This window comes from Chrysemys picta, chromosome 25, assembly GCF_011386835.1.
Source record: "Chrysemys picta bellii isolate R12L10 chromosome 25, ASM1138683v2, whole genome shotgun sequence".
Classification (NCBI taxonomy): Eukaryota; Metazoa; Chordata; order Testudines; family Emydidae; genus Chrysemys; species Chrysemys picta.
This window is the reverse complement of record NC_088815.1, coordinates 10,968,022-10,980,348: the sequence shown is the minus strand read 5'-3', so window position 1 is coordinate 10,980,348 and position 12,327 is coordinate 10,968,022.

Genomic DNA, 12,327 nt, shown 5'->3' with positions numbered 1-12,327 from the left:
CAGTTCTCCTCTCTTCCCTTTGCACTACAGTGTCACTGCGTGAAGCCCCCTTCCATGAGATTTTGTTCTATCAAGAAATGGCTTGGATTCATCTGCAAGGCGATGTGTGTGGGCTGTACAGAATCCCTTGTCTGGTTTGAGGCCAGTTATGTACATGGCAAAGTCTCCCAGTTGTTGCCCACCAAGCCCTGTCTCTCTCAACCTGCTCCCCCAAATGCTTCCTCAGTTCTTACTGGTTCTCCAGGCCTTCCCCTACCTGAACCTGTTGCCCTCAGCCTGGGAGTATAGCCTGTTTGAGCTGACAGCAGGGTGTTTCACTTGTGATTTTCAGCACTAAAAAGCATAAACTGGAGCTAAAGGAGTAACTGTAATAGCTGTCAGCTGTAATGGGCTTTTAACTTCTACACCAGCTGGTGGAGTGGGACAAAGACCCCCACTGTCCTACAGTGGGTTACATAAGCTCCTTGAGACAGGGAAATGTGCAGCACTCTGTCTTTTGTAAAGCACAAGCATTGTGCTAGAAATGATCACAAGTAATAATCAACAGCACGTCCTCCCTGCCCTTCAGCCCAAACAAACAAATCATCAACAAGCCTCGTGATACTAAGAGAATGGGCAATGGGCCAGCGGGACAAAAGGGAGATATGCATGTCACAAAAGAAGGGAATGTAGTGCAGAAAAGCTGGAGAGGGTAGAGGATTAAGATCCTCAAGTAGGGAGAGCAGTTAAATCTGCATGCCAAGCCCTGGTTTACTTAGCATGAAGCACCACAAGGAAACCTTCTCAACCTCCATGTAACTTCAGCAGGACCCATGTGAGAAAGTGCTCATCAGAGTCAGAGATTCCAAGGCCAGAAGGAACCATTGTGATCATCTAGTCTGACCTCCTGTATAACACAGGCATAGAACCTCCCCCAAAATAACTCCTAGAGCATGGGTAGGCAACCTATGGCATGCGCGCCAAAGGCGGCACGCAAGCTGATTTTAATTGGCACTCAAATTGCCCGGGTCCTGGCCACCGGTCCGGAGGGCTCTGCATTTTAATTTAATTTTAAATGAAGCTTCTTAAACATTTTAAAAACCTTATTTACTTTACATACAACAATAGTTTAGTTCTATATTATAGACTTATAGAACGAGACCTTCTAAAAACGTTAAAATGTATTACTGGCACACGAAACCTTAAATCAGAGTGAATAAATGAAGACTCGGCACACCACTTTGGAAAGGTTGCCGACCCCTGTCCTAGAGCATATACTAAAAAACAAACAAACACAAAATCTATACTTGTTAAAAATTGCCAGTGAAGGAGAACCCACCATAACCTTGATAAATTATTCCAATGGTTAATTTCCCTCCTGGTTAAAAATTTACACCTTGTTTCCAGTGAGAATTTGTCTAGTCTCAACTTCTAGCCATTGGATCTTTGTCTACTAGACCGAGGAGCCCATTATTAAATAGTTGTTCCCTGTGTAGGTGACTTGTTACTGTGATCAGTTAAAGGTGTCACAATCTAGCCCTTTACGACGATCATTATACTCACATTGCTAAGGCCCCCATCACCACGGTACCTGGCAGAATCTAAAATAGGGTGGCTAACATTCCAAGCAAAAGAAGATAAACAATTGTACCCACGAAAGCTTATGCCCAAATAAATCTGTTAGTCTTTAAGGTGCCACCAGACTCCTTGTTGTTAATGTTTGAATTGTTACTTTCTTGGAAAGAAACTGTCCTCAGATACTTTAATCCTTTCGCCTTTTAGACTGATAAGCATCAGAGACACCACCACCCAGGGCCGGCTCCAGGTACCAGCAAAGGAAGCAGGTGCTTGGGGCGGCCAATGGAAAGGGGTGGCATGTCCGGGTCTTCGGCGGCAATTCAGCAGCGGGTCCCTCACTCCTTCTCAGGGGGAAGGACCCGCCACCAAATTGCTGCCTAAGAATGAAGCAGCGCAGTAGAGCGTCCGCTGAAGTGCCGCTGATCGTGGCTTTTTATTTTTTTATTTTTTTGCCTTCGCCACTTGGGGCGGCAAAAAAGCTGGAGCCGGCCTGGCCACAACCTTCATAGGAGCATAAGATGACGCAGGCACAGCGTGCAGACATCGGTTGTTGGCACATTATCCTCGCTCTTTGAATGTGGTCATTGGGTCACCACTTAACTGAAAAAGCAGGGCCTTCAGCTCTGTATAGTCCAGAGTGTACTTGCACTTTCTGTGAAAATCACCTAGCTTCCGACTGAAACCGATGCAAACGACATGCAAATGACAACAAATATTTCCATTGATGGTAATGAAAATGTACAGAGTGGCAGGGGTAAGAAAACTACTGCCTGAGAACTTATTAGAGTTTGATTTAAGGACATTTGCTTTGTACATTTTGACTTGTGATGTTGAGAAATTTGGGTTTTAATGGTTCTAAGGCGTTAACTTTGAATCTCAGCATCTGCGGTCATTGAATCATTGTCTGATCCCTCCCCCCATAGTTTCCTGCAACTATGAACATTGAAATTGATAAAAATAAAAGGTTTAAAAATAAACATCGATATTGTCCATCAATAATATAAGAAATAAAAATGGAATCCTGCCAAGGCTACTCATACAGTGAACCGTGAAGGCTGAAAAGGAAACCCAGCAAGCAGGGCAGCTTTTCAGCTTTGGCGCTTTGTTCTCTGTTGCGCTGAAATAAGCAATAAAGTGCTGGGTCGGAAAGCTTCTCTCTTCCTGTGAAAGGTCTCACCCATTGATAAAGGTTTGCAGAGGTTAAAGGTCAATTTGGACTCAAAATGCAGGGTTTTGTAAACTGAGCATCAGGATCTAGACCCTAGATAGAGATGCAGAGAAATTCTGCTGACTCACCTTGGCAGGCAGAACAGGTGGGTCCTATTAGCTCCAACCCAGGAGTATAAAGGGGCTGGCATGCCTCTGAGGTAGTGAAGGCTAGTGGCTAGGGCATTAAAGTGGACTGCAAGGACCTGGGTTCAATTCCTTGCTTGACTACTGAATTGCTGTGTAATATGTGGTAAGTCACTTCACCTCTCAGGTCTCTGTTTCCCTTCCTGCCCTTTGTCTTTCTTCCTGTTTACAGTGTCAGCTCTTCAGGGTATGCATTGTCTCAGGCTATGTATATGTAGAGTGCTTAGCATAATGGGCACTTGATCTCAGTTGGGTGCCATGGGTGCTACCAATACAAATAATTAATAATAATTAATAATCAAAGACAAAGGGAATTAGTGGCAGGGATAGAAAGTTCCAGGAGGAAACAGCCAACTTTAGGCTGAACTTTGTGCATCCTGGGATTCCTTGATAATTGTCTTGCAATGATTCTTGTCTCAAATGTGCTCAGTATTGCAAGGAACAAGATGGTGTTTCTCACTGTCAGCCCTGCAAACTCAACCTGGGATCTGTGAGTCCAGCTGGGGTCTTTCCTCCTCTTGCATCATCACCTGGTTCTGCAGGCCAAATCAGACCCTCAGTGACCGTATGCAACCCCGCAGTCATCAGTACCTTTGCTCAGATAGAATGCCGAGAACACTTCTGTTGAAGATGCACAACCCCTTTCACGCGAGTTGGTTCTGCAGGGCAGGGAGCAGCAAAAATCAGTATTTGGTTCAATTCAATGAGGGTTTATGGCATGACGAGCTCTTCAAGTATTGCCAAAGTGTAAATGCGACAGGCCCTTCCAGTCTGTTAGAGGTAGGTAAGCTCCACCCAGAGACAGAGCTATACAGTGGGTGGGGTTTGATCCCCTGTGTCCATTTGTCATTCTGCAGGGGTCGGCAACCTTTCAGAAGTGCTGTGCCGAGTCTTCATTTATTCACTCTAATTTAAGTTTTCGCGTGCCAGTCAGACATGTTAACGTTTTTAGAAGGTCTCATTCTATACGTCTATAATATATAACTAAACTATTGTTGTATGCAAAGGAAATAAGGTTTTTAAAACGTTTAAGAAGCTTCATTTAAAATTAAATTAAAATGCAGAGCCCCCCGGAGCGGTGGCCAGGACCCGGGCAGTGTGAGTGCCACTGAAAATCAGCTCGCGTGCCGCCCCCGAATTGCCGCAGGTGCCACCCCTCTCCCTTGGCCGCCCCAAGCACCTGCTTGTTAAGCTGGTGCCTGGAGCTGGCCCTGCTCACGTGCCGCCTTCGGCACGTGTGCCATAGGTTGCCTACCCCTGGTCTAGTGTGATGCTACTTCTGCATTCAGTAAAAAGGCAGAGAGGACTGTGAATAGACACACGCAGCAGGCAGGTCTGTTGCAGAAGAATGCACCAGGGTCACTTGTCACGGTAGCACTGCGCTTTGAGCAGGAAAAATTTGCCTTTCGGAATCCTGCTGCAGGTTTCCCAAATATCAGCACTTGGCATCTGCATGCAAATTGGTGGGAACTAGAGACCTAACTGGGACCAGGGCCTCATTGTGGGAGACGCTGCACAGACACATAGGACTAGTCTACACTGGCAACGCTAAAGTGCGGTCGCGGCAGCGCTTTAACATGGCTTGTGTGGTCGTGGCGCAGCCCTGGGAGGGGCGTAGCTCCCAACGCTGGGAGTGCAGCTCCCAGCACTGGGGCACTGTCTACACTCGTGCTTTACAGCGCTGAAACTTGCTGCGCTCAGGGGGGTGTTTTTTCACACCCCTGAACGAGACAGTTACAGTCTGTAAATTGCCAGTGTAGCGAAGCCCAGAGTGAGAGACAGGCCCTGCCCAGAAGAGATTACCATCTAAATACACAAGACAGACCAAGGGTAGGAAGAGAAAGTATCTGATGACTTAAAAACAGAAGCTGTTTGGCATCCTGATGAGAAAATGTTGTGTTTAAGGAACTCTCTTTTATTTGTTAGCTCCTTCTCACACCCAGCAGCTTGCTGGTTTTTAGGAGTTGTGAAAGCTGGTGACAGAACAGCACCACCTTCACCAAGCAGCCCTGCCTTCTACCTCTAGGGGGAGCCCTTTGGTCTGGATTTGTAGAGAAACCAGAAGCGCTCAGCCAGCGCCCGCACCGGAGGCCGCATTTTCAGCCGGGCTCCGCTCCCATCTCAGTGCCGTAAGGAGTGGGCCACATGTTCAAAAACCGGCTGGAGGCTGAGCCGTTTTGAAAACCCAGCTCTTATCTCGGGAGCTGAGCTCTTCTGCAGTTCTGGCTGTGGGCGCTGAGCACTTGAAAATCTGGCCTGGAGCATTTGTAGTGTTGGTAGCAAGGCAGCACAGTCTACTGGGTAGGGCAGTGCCCTGGGAACGAGGAAACCTAGGATCTTTCCCGAGCTCTGCAAACAAGTCACTCCACCTCTCTGCAACTGTTTTCCCTTTGTCTGTTAAAACTGCAGACTCTTCCAAGCAGGAACTCTCTCTCGTTCTGTGTCTACGCAGCACCTGGCAGAATGGGGCCCCGAGCTCAGGGAGGGTCTTTTGGTGCTACTGTCATAGACATCATCATCATTTTGACCATCTGGCCCTTGGCCGTTTTAACTGCATGCACTCAGCTTGGTTTCTTGTGCGGAAACAGGGTCTGCTCAGCTCTTTCGTTACGTGGGGCCGTCTTCCTCCTTGGCTTCAGTGGGGTTACGTCGGAGTAAGAGGTGGCAGAAGGTGTCCCTTTGTGTCTGAGTTCTGGACCCATTTCTCCGTATAATGTAGCCCCCCACTCCAATACAGGAAACATTAATAGTCCTGTCCATTTATCAGGCGGAAGGATGCCACCCATTAGCACAAGCTACCGGGGGAGCTGTTCCGTGCCAGCAATTCAGGCCCACAGAAGCAGTTTGAGATAGGGGAAATAAAGAATACCTTGTATGTCGAAACCACAGGGGACGCGTAAGGAGGCAGGATGAAATTACCCAATGCTGGAATTTGGCCTGGACACCAGCATTAAGCCTCCAAATCCTTACCTAAAAGGTGCCATCAGATAAAAGGAGGGCAGGTGCCTCGTAGTGTTGTAACAATTAAGTCTATAACTTTTACCCGCTTAGGAATTAACCATGAAAAGTAGGTCACGTTATTTTCAATAATGAACGTTATAAACGGTGCAAGGAAACCAGACAGAGACTAAATTAATCCAAACAAAACTGCCTACTCCTATGGTTCAAGGACTGCATTGAGGTTGGACTTAAGAAAATGTGGAAATGAAGTCTGTGATGTTGTGCAGTTTATATGGTTTTATAAAAATATAAGTGAATATAATGTAACTGGGATATGCTTCATGCAAAAGGTCTCTTGTAAGGTATCATTACAAAGCTCATAATCTACTGAGTGTGATCATCCTATTTGTAGAAATGTACCACTCTTGTATCTAAAACTAGAAATATAAAATATAACTCTGAGGGCCTATTGTAATTATGTAAAGTGTGGGCCATTAAGGATGGTTTGGAATCTTGATGACTCCCATTGTCTGCAGATGGCTGTATTTACCTGTGAGTCTTCCTGTATATATGTGTGCTGGCAAGTGAGTAATGAAGTCTTGCAGTGACATGTGATCATGTCACCTGAACTGGAATCCATCTTTAACCTGGTGCTTTTCCAGTGAGGGGGGTGGAAACCCAGAGGGACAAAGGGTTCCCGCCTTATGCAAAAGATATATAAAGGGGTGAAAGAGAACAAGGGAGGGAGGGAGGAGCCATCATGAAGAATCCCCTAGCTATCACCTGAGCTGCAACAAGAGTACCAGGGGAAAGAATTGTGCCCAGGCCTGGAAGGTGTCCAGTCTGAGAAAAAACTTACTGAAGCATCTCTGAGGGTGAGATTATCTGTATTCAGTTTGATTAGACATAGACTTGCGCATTTTATTTTATTTTGCTTGGTGACTTACTTTGTTCTGTCTGTTACTACTTTGAACCACTTAAATCCTACTGTCTGTATTTAATAAAATCACTTTTTATTTAGTAATTTACTCAGAGTATGTATTAATACCCGAGGGAGCAAACAACTGTGCATATCTCTCTGTCAGTGTTATAGAGGGCGAACAATTTATGAGTTTGCCCTGTATAAGCTTGATGCAGGGTAAAACGGATTCATCTGGGTTTAGACCCCATTGGGAGTTGGGCATCTGAGTGCTAAAGACAAGCACACTACTGTGAACTGTTTTCAGGTAAACTTGCAGCTTTGGGACAAGTGATTCAGACCTTGGGTCTGTGTCTGGAGCCAGACGGGAGTGTCTGGCTCAGCAAGACAGGGTGCTGGAGTCCTGAGCTGGCAGGGAAAACAGAAGCTGGGGTAGTCTTTGCACATCGGGTGGCAGCTCCCAAGGGGGTTTCTGTGAGCCAACCCGTCACAAAGTCCAATAGGAAATTCAATATGTCCTTATAGAAATGGTTTAATTGTTGTGCAAAATAATGAGGAGATGAAGTAGGCCACTAGGATCGGCTGAGGATTGGGCCCAGCCTTTACTTCAGTAGGGGGGGAAAGGGCAGATTTCCTGCAGGATAGCGATGTTCTTCCAAGCTGCAGCTGCCTTTCTGCACAGACACTCCAGGGGAGTGGGGTTGTTTTGCTGGCTGTTGGTCGGGAAAGCTATATTTGTGGGGATGGGTCACAGGGTCACAGCAGCATCTGAGCTACATTCCCACCGGCTGTCTGCCTGGAGTGACTGAATGTGCTGCGTTAAAATGAGCAGGTGACAATTAAGCCTGCCGCTGGGAACCTGCTCCAAGTGGTGAGTCATGCATAATGATGGATGTACCGTACCTGCGGCTTTGCGTCTTGTCTCCCCACCGCAGAGTCCAAGCCCTGGCAACGCGGGGTGCTAATGGTGCAGGCAGGCAAGTACTCCAGCTGCAGCTCCTTTGTCTCCCCTCCCCTCTCCCCCCCTCCCCCCCCGGCGGATGGGAAAACCCATTCATTGGGGAAACCCATGGTGCTCGCCCCCGTGATGGGCCTGCTAAAAGTGGGATGTTGTTGCTATGGTTATTTGGTATTTTTGTGGTCAGGGTAAAGCGAGAGCTGCTTTTAAACTCCTGTTCTTCCACCGCAGATCTCAGCGCTCTCCACAGGGAACGCAGACCCGCTGCAAGACGGAAGCATTTGCAACTATTCCACAGCTGTGCAGGGCTTCGCCATTGGCACTGCGCTGCCTTCGGAAGCCAGTCAGAACATCCCAGCAATAGCACCTATCTATCTATGGTACTTACTTATAGTACCACTGGCACAGTTCAGGGCAGCTGCTCCTGTATTCCTCCTTGGTCCAGCAAGGACTCTCCCTCTCTGGCTTTGGGCTGTCATGGCCGGGGAGACATGTGTCTCCCTCCCTTCTGCCCAGGATATCTCCAGCCTGAACAGGTCCCTGCCTTCACGGTGTTCTTCTCAGCAAAAGACAGGCTTCTCTTGCTTTCTCTTCAGAGACTAACAACCCAGCAATTGCCAACAGTATCTAAGTTATCACACAGTTGTTAATAAGCAGCCATATTTTATTCTCAAGGGACTACAGAGAAAACTTATTAAAAACAATAGAAGAACCTATCCGCGTAATGTTACCCGAAATTGGGCCAGCCAGTAAGCTTAGGGAGGACTAATGACCCACCAGAGTTTGGCAGAAAGCAGCATGTTTATTATACTGATAGCTAAGCTCAAAAGAAGGGGGAGGAGGGTCACACTCACACTTGCATACTCATGCTCCCAGGACAGGCACGGCACTGGAGATGTCAGGATCCTTCAAGGTAAGTGTCCCACAGCACAGCGATGGACGGGGCGATGAAGGTAAGTCTTCCTGAGGCACGATGGAATGCAACGCGGCGAGCCACTGGCCAGGCAGTCTGGGAGAAGGGTCTTCATGGGAGGTACAATCTTGTGAGTGCACTGCCGAGCACATGGCCTCTTCCCCTTTTAAGGTCCTGCTCCTCATGGCCTGCGACTAGAGTAATAGACTTTAAGATCAGAAGGGACCATTATGATCGTCTGGTCTGACCACCTGCACAATGCAGGCCACAGAATCTCACCCACCCACTCCCGCAACAAACCCCTAACCTATGTCTGAGCCACTGAAGTCCTCAAATCATGGTTTAAAGACTTCAAGGTGCAGAGAATCCTCCAGCAAGTGACCCGCGCCCCACACTGCAGAGGAAGGCAAAAAACCCCCAGGGCCTCTGCCAGTTTGCTCTGGAGGAAAATTCCTTCCCGACCCCAAATATGGCGATCAGCTAAACCCTGAGCATCTGGGCAAGACTCACCAGCCAGATACCCAGGAAAGAATTCTCTGTCGTAACTCAGATCCCACCTCATCTAACATCCCATCACAGGCCATTGGGCTTATTTACCGCTAATAGTCAAACTAGAGATGACTTGGCTGGGTCTGGTTGGTCACACTCCACCTTGGACAGTGTCCATGCAGTGTCCATGCATTGGGTGTGTGAGCGCTGCGTAATTAGAGTCCCAGACACCATAGGCACCAACTTTTCCCAATGCCGGTGGGTGCGCGCGCCCCCTAGTCCCTGCCCTGACTCCACCCCTGCCCTGTCCCCATTCCAACCCCTTCCCCAAAGTCCCTGCCCCAACTCCGCCCCCTCCCTGCCCATATTGGACCTCTCCCCAAATCCCCGCCCTGGCCCCACCTCTTCTCCCGAGCGCCGCGTTCCCCCTCCTCTCCCTCCCTCCCACCACTTGCCACTGCAAAACAGCTGTTTTGTGGCGCAAGTGCTGGGAGCCAGGGGGGACAGCGGGCATGCAGCGCGCTCAGGGAAGAGGCCCCAGAGCACCCACAGAGTCGGTGCCTATGCCAGACACTTTGTCTACCTGGGAGCTCTTCTGATCTTCCAGCTGTTCAAACAGCCCATTCATCCCACAAGCATTCCAGGAGGGGAGGGGAGGGGGAAAGCCACTTCACAGGTATTCAAAGTGGGAGAGGAGATGAAAGTGGGGGGAAGGTGTAACAGACCTTTTGAACATACAGGTTATACAGAGCATACAGATCACTGCTGCTCCTACAACACATGCTACTAAGCTGGTCCGAGATCCCGCCCCTCCAACATGGGCACTGGCAGGGATTTTCACCTGGTTTCAAGTTCATCACACCCTCAGCTGAGAACCATCACAGCCTGGAAAAGTTTCGTTCACCCTTTAGAGGTCTTTGAACTGCCCATGAAGAGGCAACAATGAGTCTCTGCTTCAAAAGGCTGGATTTGAGGTGGGTCATTTGCATTTCCTTCACCCACCCACCCCAAGTATTTCCTAGGAAATACACTTTGCTCATATTGCCCCCCCCCGCCCACGTCCTCTGAAGTCCCTAATATCTTCCAGAGATTTCATTAATCGTGTCCTCTCGCCTAAAGAGGTTCCATACAACCCCACGCTAGCCCATGAACATTTGCGTTTTCACGACAACGGACTCCCCAAATCCTTAACCTTCATTCCATGAGGTTTAACATGATTCCATAAGGTTCGGCCAGGACACTGCTGGATCTGTCCCAACTACTTATGCCCTGTAGGATCTGAGCACCTCACAATCCACGTGACACTCAACTTGGAGATGTTTCCGAGCTTCTAAAATAATGAACCACCCTGGCATGTCGAACAGCTGGCTCAAGTTGGAGCCTAGGGTCTGGGACCCTCCAGCCTCGCGGGGTCTCGGAACTCAGGCTCCAGCCCCAGCCTGAACGTCTACGTGGTAATTTTATAGCCTCGCAGTCCAAGCTCCATGTGCCTGCGTCAGCTGATCCAGGCCAGCTGCAGCCTCACTGCAGGTCTTTCATCGCAGTCTAGAGGTACCCTTTGTTGTGCTCTGCTCTCCGCCAGCCCCCCTCTCCCTCTCCGGGCCTAGATGCCAATTCTCTTTGCTGTCGTTTGCACCACTGCGTCATTGGTGCAAACCAAATCAGCATTTGACAGATGTGGAGAAATTGGTGAGGGTCCAGAGAAGATCAACAAGAATGATTAAAGGTCTTGAGAACATGACCTATGAAGGAAGGCTGAAAGAATTGGGTTTGTTTAGTTTGGAAAAGAGAAGACTGAGGGGGGACATGATAGCAGTTTTCAGGTATCTAAAAGGGGGGTCATAAGGAGGGGGAGAAAACTTGTTCACCTTAGCCTCTAAGGATAGAACAAGAAGCAATGGGCTTAAACTGCAGCAAGGGAGGTCTAGGTTGGACATTAGGAAAAAGTTCCTAACTGTCAGGGTGGTTAAACACTGGAATAAATTGCCTAGGGAGGTTGTGGAATTTCCATCTCTGGAGATATTTAAGAGTAGGTTAGATAAATGTCCATCCGGGATGGTCTAGACAGTATTTGGTCCTGCCGTGCGGGCAGGGGACTGGACTCGATGACCTCTTGAGGTCCCTTCCAGTCCTAGAGTCTATGAATCTATGAGCCATTTTACCCTGATGTAAATGACCATGCACAGGAGAGGGCCGTGGGGAATTTGGCCCCCGGTCTTTTCCTTCGCAGGGTGTTTCATTGCCGTCGTTTCAGCTGCCAGTGACACCAAAAATCACAAGCGCCCAGGAATGGGGGTATTCTTGCACCCGCATTAACTCTCCCGTCTCCTTCGCTGGTTCTGCACTCTGCTCCTCTGAGCCATCACGACACAGGTCAGGAGCTGGGGCTCTCCACTTGCCATGTCCAAGGGAGTCCTTGGCCGCTGATCCTCCACAATCCATGCAGGCCAGCGATCCAGCACCCACCCCACACCGTAGGAAGGAAAAGGGCCAACCTCTGCCTCAAGCACCAGCCTCTCGGACACCTGACAAGTCCCAGAAGCATCAAGCAGACGGCAGCAACCTAACCCCGCCAAGCACGGTGTGGATTTCTCAGCGCACCAGGCAACGCTTCCCCATGCTGGCTGTGCTCATCAGAATCTAATGCGCCCTCCTGACCCCCTCGGAGAGCAGCTGGGGAACAGAAGGCATCATGCTCCAGCGAGCAGGGCAAAGCGGCTGTCTCGCCATCGGCCTGCAGGGTTGCTAAGTGGGCCTCAATCTTGCATCACTGGTCGAGTGTGTGTGGGGGATAAGTTTACAATGTCACCCCCGGTCCCTCCTCCATGGGTGTCTGCTTTCAGCGAGCGCTCTGTGTCAAGTGACCAGTAGCTGTCACCAGTGCTGATGGACTAACACTTCCCCGCAGCAGGGATCCAGCAAGCGTCTCGGGCTGGGCTCCTCGGGGAACACCCCGCTGCCAGGGCCTTTTCTCTCCTGCATCCCCGCAGGGCGGTTTTACCAGAACAGACAGAAATCCCCGCCTGTTAGCATTCGTGCTCAGGATCAGCCGTAGCTTTGGAGCCGGGGGAGAGCAAGAGACGGGGAAGAGAGCCCAGCCCGATAAAGGATTGGTTCTGTTTGTGCATCCGCGCCGTGTCCGGGATGGCAGAGGTGGGGTGGAGAAAGGCACCTACCATCGCTGCTCATGAGACCGGT